We start from the raw sequence: 8,863 nt of genomic DNA, 5'->3' as shown, positions 1-8,863 counted from the left end.
CACTCATAAATTGTGTCAACCATGGTATATCTGTATAGTGATAAGACTGCCATTTTCCTAATTATTTTGATTTTAATTTTTCTTAGATTTAATTGTTAAACCCATTTTGATTTTCTTGTGCTATGATCGTGTGAATTTTAAATCATTTTGTTTGCCCGATAAGTAAATGGCACAACCTTAAATGTATATATAACCTTTTCATTTTTAACATAAACAAACATGTATGACCGTGTGAATTTTTAATCAAATCAAATGTGTTTTTTTTTAATTGTACAATTTACCGACATTTTTTTATTTGAAATGAATTTGAATTAGGCCTACCGATGACCTATTCTGTTTGTCCGATACGTAAAATTTCACAACCATAAATTTATTTAATATTATTCAAAATTCTAAATTTTAATTTTATATTTACAACAGGATGACCTTTAGAAATAAAATAAAACTGTTGTTTTTCCCGATACATAAATGCAACAAACTTACTTAATTTGTATAAAACCTTTTAATTTTTAACATAACAAACACATGTTATTGATTACATTTGCATTTTGTAACGAATAAAAATGTCGCGCCGTATATAACTTCTATTCCTGTCCCAGTTACGAATTATATATTTACAAGATAACCTTTAAATAAAATAAAACTTTTGTTTTGCCAGATACGTAAATGCCACAACCTTAAATTTATATATAACCTTTTAATTTTTAACATAACAAACACATTTTATTGAATACATTTGCATTTTGTAACGAATATAAATGTCGCGGCGTACAGGCCTATACAACTTGTATTCCTGTCCCAGCTGCCAATTATTGAACATCTCTTAAGTTGGTATTATTGAAAGAAGGTAGGTATTATTTAGGCTAGGAATCAGGACGGTAAGTACAATGACTGTGAACTACACGCATACCTGGACGTGTTGATTGTTAAGATATGAATTCTGGTCATACTTTATCTACTTTAAAAAGAGCGCGCTTCCCGCCTCTACGTGCCGAATTTCTTTGAAATTGTAATACTGAATGTTGTTGCTCAGAAAAATATCGTCCGAAATTTTACCTTCATATTTTTTTTAATTTTTTTTTGCTGACGTATCATATACAAAATGTAGAATATATAAGTGGGGTCCCGTAATTGTACCTAATACACTGTATACATAAAATATTCTGTAAATTCAAACAACTTAGTACTGTAAACGTGCATCTTCAGGTCACATAGAATGGCATACTTAATCAATTTTTCCGTTTATAGCCAATGTACACGTCGTTCATGTGTCATGTTAGTTAACCTCGTCCCGTCCAAAGTGGCGAGTTCACAAATAATATGTTTTTTTTAAATACTAGAATCACCATGATGAATCGAGCATTTCTTGTAATCGCATTTATTGTCTTGTGTGCAGCAGTCGTAATGGCATATGGTTAGTAATTATTGACAAACGTTATACGAAATATCAACCAGTAGAGCTTGGTTCTAGTCTAGGTATTTATAGTGGGAACCACGCTTACATCTCCCACTTTAATCTTAGATGTTGGTGTGTTTAGGGTCCCACTAGCGACGCAACGTCACGCAACCTACGCAACGTAAGAGAATGCTCTTCCAGTAAATGTGTTTGCCTCCGTCCGCGTGAAATAAAAAAAAATATGCTTATTGCGCGTCATGTTAGCATGCCGTAGACTTTGACCTGGTTCATCCCGCGTATTTTTTAGTTTTCCCCCACCTCCTACGTGAAATCAAACCTGTTGTTTGCAGCACTGTTGCGTCGTCGGTTTCCACTTGTGATTACGGCGCAATACAGCACTTTGCGTCAATACGTCGTAGCGTTGCGTTAAGCGTGGTTCCCACTAGCGACGCAACACAAGGACGTAACGCAACGCAAGTGAATTGACCAATCACAAGCGATGGCTTATTCGCTTGTGATTGCTAAAGGCTGGTTTCCTGTCGACGTAAGAAGTTGAATTTTGCAACGATTCTTGCGTTTCATACGTTTCTTACGTCTCTTACGAAAGTTGAGAAAAAATTGACGTCGTTGACGTTAGTCAAGATCGTGTCGGGCCACAGAGAAACATCTGTAGTTATGCTGCTCCCGAAAGTTGAAATTTTGGCTGTGAAACACACGTCGTATGCTTACGTCGATTTTAGTGTTGTTACGAAAGTTGAAATTTTTTTCTTACGTCGGTCGGATTTATGACGTATTTGAAACAACATCTATGATTGGTGTTTCTTTTTAGAGCGGGTTTTGTCATTTTTCGCGCGAAATGTTGAATGTTGTTATTGTACCTGTAGCTACTCAGTGTCAGTGCAGCACACCAACATATTATTTTTAGTAGATATGCTAGGCCCTAGTATTAGTGATAATACTTAATTAATACTGTACTAATAGGAATGGATTTGACCAAAATATCAAACTAGCCTAGGAGCCAGGCTAATAGGCTAGGCCTATGCACTATTGTATGAACCAAAATATGAATTAATTATTCTGGCCTTAGTAGGCCTAGCCTTAAATAGTTTTCAAAATTAAAAAACGGCAAATCATTTCGGGATTCCTATTATTATTAGACCTACCTATGGGCCCAGGCCTACCAAAATATAATTTATATTGACAAAACAATATAAATTATACAAAATCAAGCAAACATTTTTTTTAAAGTTACATAATAATATTATATTGCTTACAAGGGCTTTCTATATCTTATCTTGTTGCAAATGTTCATTTTCGCGACGTTTCTACCAACAAATAGAACAGAAGAATGTCGAATGTTTCAATGCGGATTGTTTATTGCACGTCCATAAATAAGAGTATTATATTTTGATGTGAGTTGTAAACTCCCTGATTAGAACAATATTATATTGAAACTACTGTGCATTTGTAAAGTATGTACATTGTACAACATCGTAAAGTGGGCTAAAATTGTAGTAGTACGGTAAATACATACAAATGTTATTGTCCGGCTATATTTCACTGTAAGGTCATACACATTACGTCATAACTCTTGTCGCTCATTGGTTGCTTGTTACGATTGCGCTTACGTCTCTTGCGAAAGTTGACTTCAAGTCAACTTTCGTAAGAGACGTAAGAAACGTGACGCAAGGGCGTTCATTCAAGCGTAAGATAAAAAATCCCGGTTTCCTGTAAAATCGGAAGAAAACGTCGTAACGCAACAATTGTTAGGTCATCGGTTTCCTGTAAAATCGTTTGTCGTTACCATTTTTCTTACGTTACGTCGATTTTATAAATTTTCGATCGTAATCGGTTTCCTGTAAAATCCGCATTTCTTACGACAAATCGACGTAGTCGCAACAAAAGTGATGTTCTTACGTCGACAGGAAACCAGCCTTAACTGTCTATAACTTCGCTTGTCATTGGTTAAAACGCTTGCCTTGCGTTTACGTCCTTGCGTTACGTTCTAGTGGGAACCAAGCTTTACGTTGCGTCGCTAGTGGGAACCAGCTTTGGGATGACTACTAAAATGTATTTTGGTTACTGTTTCAGACCCATGTGAAGGAAGTCCTTGTGAAATCGGACAAATGTGTATGCCAATGGGCACGAGTTATAATTGTCATCGTAAGCTCAATCGTAATCTTTAATAAAAAGTTAAAGATGCATGCCTGTTATTGTTCTCCAAATTTCAATTTTGTTTTGCATATGCCATTTTATTGTCACATAATATAGTTATTTACTTTGACCAAAAATTGGATCAAAAAAATGTACTTATCGGAAAAAGAAAAAAAAATGTAATTTAAAGCAAAAGATATAGTCAAATTGATTGCCAGGCAGTGGATTTTTTGGTTTAATTTAACCGTTTTTTAGGCCGAAGTATTTTTTATCTACGGAAATAGTTTTATTTAGGCCTACCTAATCTTCAATTTTCGTGTTTTTCGGGAACAATACATCTACGACAAAAACGCAAGTTAAGAAGCAACTAAAGTAGTGTAGGCCTAACCTAAGTGCTCAATTAGATTATTTTTTGTACCTGAAATTTGTCACCCAATTATTTACGTACAAAATGAAATTTATTTACCAACCGAGGCCTACATTTGCCAGAGAAAGTTGATTTATTTATGACTTTTGCTTTTGCATTTTGTATCACTTTGTTTTCTTTCTAACTGCAGTTGTGACACGTCACACATCCATAACAGAATGTTTCGTGATTTTACATCTATATTAGGCCTATATTCATAATACTTCTTTCCAGAAACCGGGTTTCCTTTTAAAATTTATTTTTCTATTTCATAGTAATCTTTTTATAGTTATTTATTTGTTTTATTATTATTTTTTGTTTGTATTTAAGCCTAGAATTATTTTTATTATATTTGTAAAAAAGAGTAATAGACAAACAAAATTGAAGAAACAGTTGAAAAGGATGAAATTGTTCGAAACGTCAAATTCAAAATGTGTTCTCTTTGTTTATTTGAGTTTACACATTTTATTCAGTCTTTCTTCTTCTGTTTATAAGGTGTTTTTGTTATGGATTGTCAGAATTAAAATTTAATTTTTCTTTTACAGCTTTTTCAGACATGCAGGGTGATAATGCAAATACAGGTTAAATTTGATCGTATATTCAACGGTATCGGGCAACAGAAACATACATAATAAGCAATGTTTACGTATTTTGTCAATTTGTCTTCTAACAAATGCATATGAATAAAGAACATTAGAAATTAATGGTATTGCGTTTATTATTTTGATACAAAAAGCTACCGACATAGGCCTATGCGACATTATAACATATATTTATTTTTTTGGCGATTAGCAAAAATATGACCTTACCTGAATCGTGGGTTGCAAGTATGCCTACTTATTTACTTAGGCTTTTATTTACTTTAGGTTTACTTGTATCCCAGGAATTAGGTTCTCCTGGGTATAGATGCCACGTTGCTTAGAGGCCCCTGAAAACAACATTTAAACGTTTGGCGAATATTTAAGCGGGTGTTAAGATGTGAATATGACTTTGAGTGCATGCTATCTCTATTACTGATATGCATCAAAGTCTACGGCAACTAACGTTTGACGCGCAAACACAATTATTAAGCGTGGTTCTCACTAGAGACGCAACGTAACGCAATCTACGCAACGTAAGAAAATGGCCTTCCAATAATTGTGTTTGCCCCCGCCTGCGTGCAATCAAACCTGTGATGTTTGCAGCATTTTCGCGTCGTCGGTTCCCACTTGTGATTACGCAATACAGCACTTTTTCTTACGTTGCGTAGAGGTTGCGTTGCGTTCTAGTGGGAATCACGTTTTTAAGTACCGTACGTCTTATCATATATACATAAATATAAGTATGGGACATCGGAAAATCTCATAGGTTATGCTACGGTCTGGGCATGCCCAATGTGATTTTTCTCTAACCTTTCCTGTGAACGTTTTTAGAATTGTATTAGTTATATAATAATGGGATGTCGAGACAGTACGTAGGCCTTATATTGCGTTAAACATTACCAAATGGAGTCTGATAATTGTTTTAGAACCGGGTTCTAGAAGCTAAAATAAGTGAAGCATTTACGGATTTGCATATTTGATTACACCATGTGCGTAAGAAACAATTGACTTTGATCTACGGTATGTGTATTCAATCATTATCAAGTGGTCTGGTTAGCAGGGAAGGTGTGCAATAATGCCATTGCTTTCCAAAGTGTAAATGAAGAAAACAGAAGCTGTACGGTAGTCATTATGACGACGCTAGACCTTAGTAAGTTTAATTCTATCTATCTAGCGTCTTTTGACGGACTATTCCTTTCTAATCCTGTATACATCTAAAAGGGTTAAGCCTTATCTTGTTGCAGCAAATCCACACTTAGTTGGTATTCAGGTTAGTTAGCTTCTTAGTATGTTATTGTGTGTTCGTTAATTACTGCATGTAATGGCTACAGTAATCGCACTCACTTTTGAACGACAGTATTTCAATAAACAGATTTGACGAATAGTGGTTACTGCATGTATTATTATGTAGCACAGTAAATTGTAATTTTAACAAATAGGCCTAGATCAATTTATATAAAATCTTTTAATAAATGATTTAAAATGAATGTCCTAAAATGTCGGCGGTGAATTTGGGAAATGAAGCTAGCTGGTGCATGCCACTGTACTGAGTTATTTTCTCTGCCCCTTTTTTATGTAACAGAACTATGTGTTATTACAGATTGGTTTATTTAGTGCTAAAAATATTTTTATTTTGTAAATAGAGTAAGAGCAATTGAATATTGTTCTTCATGCTGCATTTACAACCAAAAACTAATTCTTTAAAAGAACAGGCACTATTGTCTCAAAAAAATTATCTCCAACCTTTTTACATAGTGAAACATTAGGCCTATGTTTACATTTGAAAACCATATGTTTTTCATCTTCTGGTATTTCACATCATTTGTTTGTATTTTTCATTTATTTATTTAATTGTATTTTGTTGGTATAATTCTAAGCAGTAATTTGTAATTAAGTTGTGCATATTTTTTGTTTTTCTTATTTCTAACTTTGCTTGATCAAATTGTTAAACCAATTGACATTTTCAATACTAATTTCATGTTCCCCTTTGGGAATGGTAATGGGGGAAACAGCAGTATTTACTAATCCAGTTTCTTCTGACTTCTAACATTGAATTTCACCTGGGTACATTAGTCTATTAATTTTGACTAAATCATTGATCTCATTAAAACCTTCATGACTTCACATTTTTAGCTTTGTTTTTACATACAATTTCCTTATTTCCCCAAGGTTTTTTGCATAACTTCATAGGCCTACTATGCTTAAAATTCGCATAGAATTCTGAACAACATTTTATTACATTTCAATAAAATAAAGGCATCTTATTTAAAAAATAACTGCACTCACTTATATTATTCAAATCTGACGTGTTCAATACCATAAACTCATTTCCAGTGCATGTTTTATGTAATACGAAGGAAGTATTTTCCATTTTACATGCTTTCTACAAAGAATTTTTTTACCCATAAGATGTTTATAGCTTTCACTTGAATAGAAAAATCATGCATATTAATGCCGCCATTAACTATTTTACCAATTAATGTTTTCCTTTTTATTTTTCCTTTTTTCCATTCCATAGTAATTCAAAAGCTGTGTTATCCTTTAACAACACTTTCTGGAACATCAATTAAAGATGCATTGTAAATTAATTGAGCTAAAGCTAAATTTTTTTAAACTGATTTTCTCAAATAGTTTAAGGTTCCTTGCTTTCCATGTATAACAACTTTTCAAAATTTAACTTTTTGTCCCAATTTAATTCTTTGCATAATTCTGTATCATATAAGTAGATTCCTAATATCTTTATTGGATCTGTGACCCAGTTTAATTTATATGGTTTATCATTTTTATATCTATTCTTACCAATCCACATGAGTTGTTTTTTTTTTATTTAAACAGATACTTCACAGAAATTACTAACAATGAATAGAGACTGTATCATATGCAAGTTGTGCTATAATGGCGTCATCTTTTATAGACTAGGCAAGATAATTCCTTAAAAGTTTAAATCGTTTTTTACATTATTGCAATTATTTCATTTCAACATTTTCGGATACAAAACCATAGTTAACAATGACACATTCTGTCTTGCTATAAATGTTTTAAAGAAGAATCCAGGGCTGTAGACGTAGTCCATACACGAGCCTAGATAGGGAAGATCTGTACTGCCGTTAATTGCGAGAGGAGGTGGAAGTCCGGTACTGTGTAATGATAATGTAACAAGCCAGAAATGAAATAAAATCACAAATACATTTAACTCGAAGTACACTAACTAAACCTCTCCCTGTAGCGATATGTACGACTTGCCATGTATCTTTGCATATTAATTACGTTATACAGTACATTGTAGAGTAAACATTAGTATGACACGCCATCACACATTTTGTATAACCATTGGCTCTAGATTATTCAACTTTTGCAGGTTTCCGTGACAATCACATTCAAATGATCTAGGTATTTATTTACATTTTCTTTGGAAATCCTCTTATTAGCTTATAGTTGTTCAAAAAATTTTATTTCTTCACCCAATATTTCTTTTGGGTTTTACAATGTATATGTTTTTTTTGATCCGTTACTTTTCTCTAGTATTCTCAAGTATTTTGTACACCTTCTTCTATCCATTTAACTCTTGATCTTATATATAGATAGATATGATATGTTGTAATTAAATCTACGGAAAATTCTGGGGTAGAAATGTTGGATGGCAATTTGTGCCCGCTGGGTAATGATAACCCTGCCACCGGACTATGTTATCTTTTTTTAACACGTTCAGGCACATCAAAATAGATGGCTTGATTAATAGTTCAGTAAAAGTATGGTTGAATGTAGAACAAATTGTAACAGAATTTTGTTTTGTCTGTTTGACATGGTCCAAATAAATATCATTCAAAGTTTACCAAAAAAAATGTGATGTTAAACATTTCAATTAGCATAATTACCATGTGACATATAGCATCATATTGTAGTTATGACATCATAAAATGTCACAATACTGCTCAAATGGCATAGGGAAAATGTAAAAAACTGCAGAAAAACTGCAAAAAATATTTCCTGTTGAAATTGATCATTAAGTGTCTTCATTTACAAAATCTCATGAAAATAGTAATTCTACAGAACTTATGAAGGTTGTGATAAGATCAAAAACTGATTTGTACTCACCACATACAGTAGTAATAGCACATCTTGTTTTGTGTTTCCTACAACTACATCTTTTAGAACTTTATCTCATTTACATTGGTAAAGCATAATAAAACAAATATTGTATTGAGGCCATTGTCTGTGGTTCAGGCTATTCAAACTTGTTATGGCACATAGACCTAATGTTTATCTTTAAAATACTGCTTCCAAGATTCAATGAGCATAACAAGGACATTCAATAATTTGCCAACA

At 33.0% G+C, this 8,863-nt stretch overlaps 1 long non-coding RNA gene across 1 annotated transcript; it reads left to right on the top strand.

Moving 5' to 3' along the window:
• Positions 1-766: 766 nt before the first annotated feature.
• On the top strand, positions 767-4,647 carry LOC140047953 (uncharacterized). The gene is made up of 4 exons (XR_011845002.1): positions 767-847; positions 1,341-1,414; positions 3,488-3,559; positions 4,502-4,647. It is a non-coding gene; the product is annotated as an uncharacterized lncRNA (long non-coding RNA).
• The last annotated feature ends 4,216 nt before the right edge of the window (positions 4,648-8,863 follow it).

The sequence above is a fragment of the Antedon mediterranea genome, chromosome 4 (genome assembly GCF_964355755.1).
Source record: "Antedon mediterranea chromosome 4, ecAntMedi1.1, whole genome shotgun sequence".
In the NCBI taxonomy this organism is placed as follows: Eukaryota; Metazoa; Echinodermata; class Crinoidea; order Comatulida; family Antedonidae; genus Antedon; species Antedon mediterranea.
Note: the sequence above shows the minus strand (reverse complement) of the source record. Positions and strands in the feature narration are given on the sequence as shown.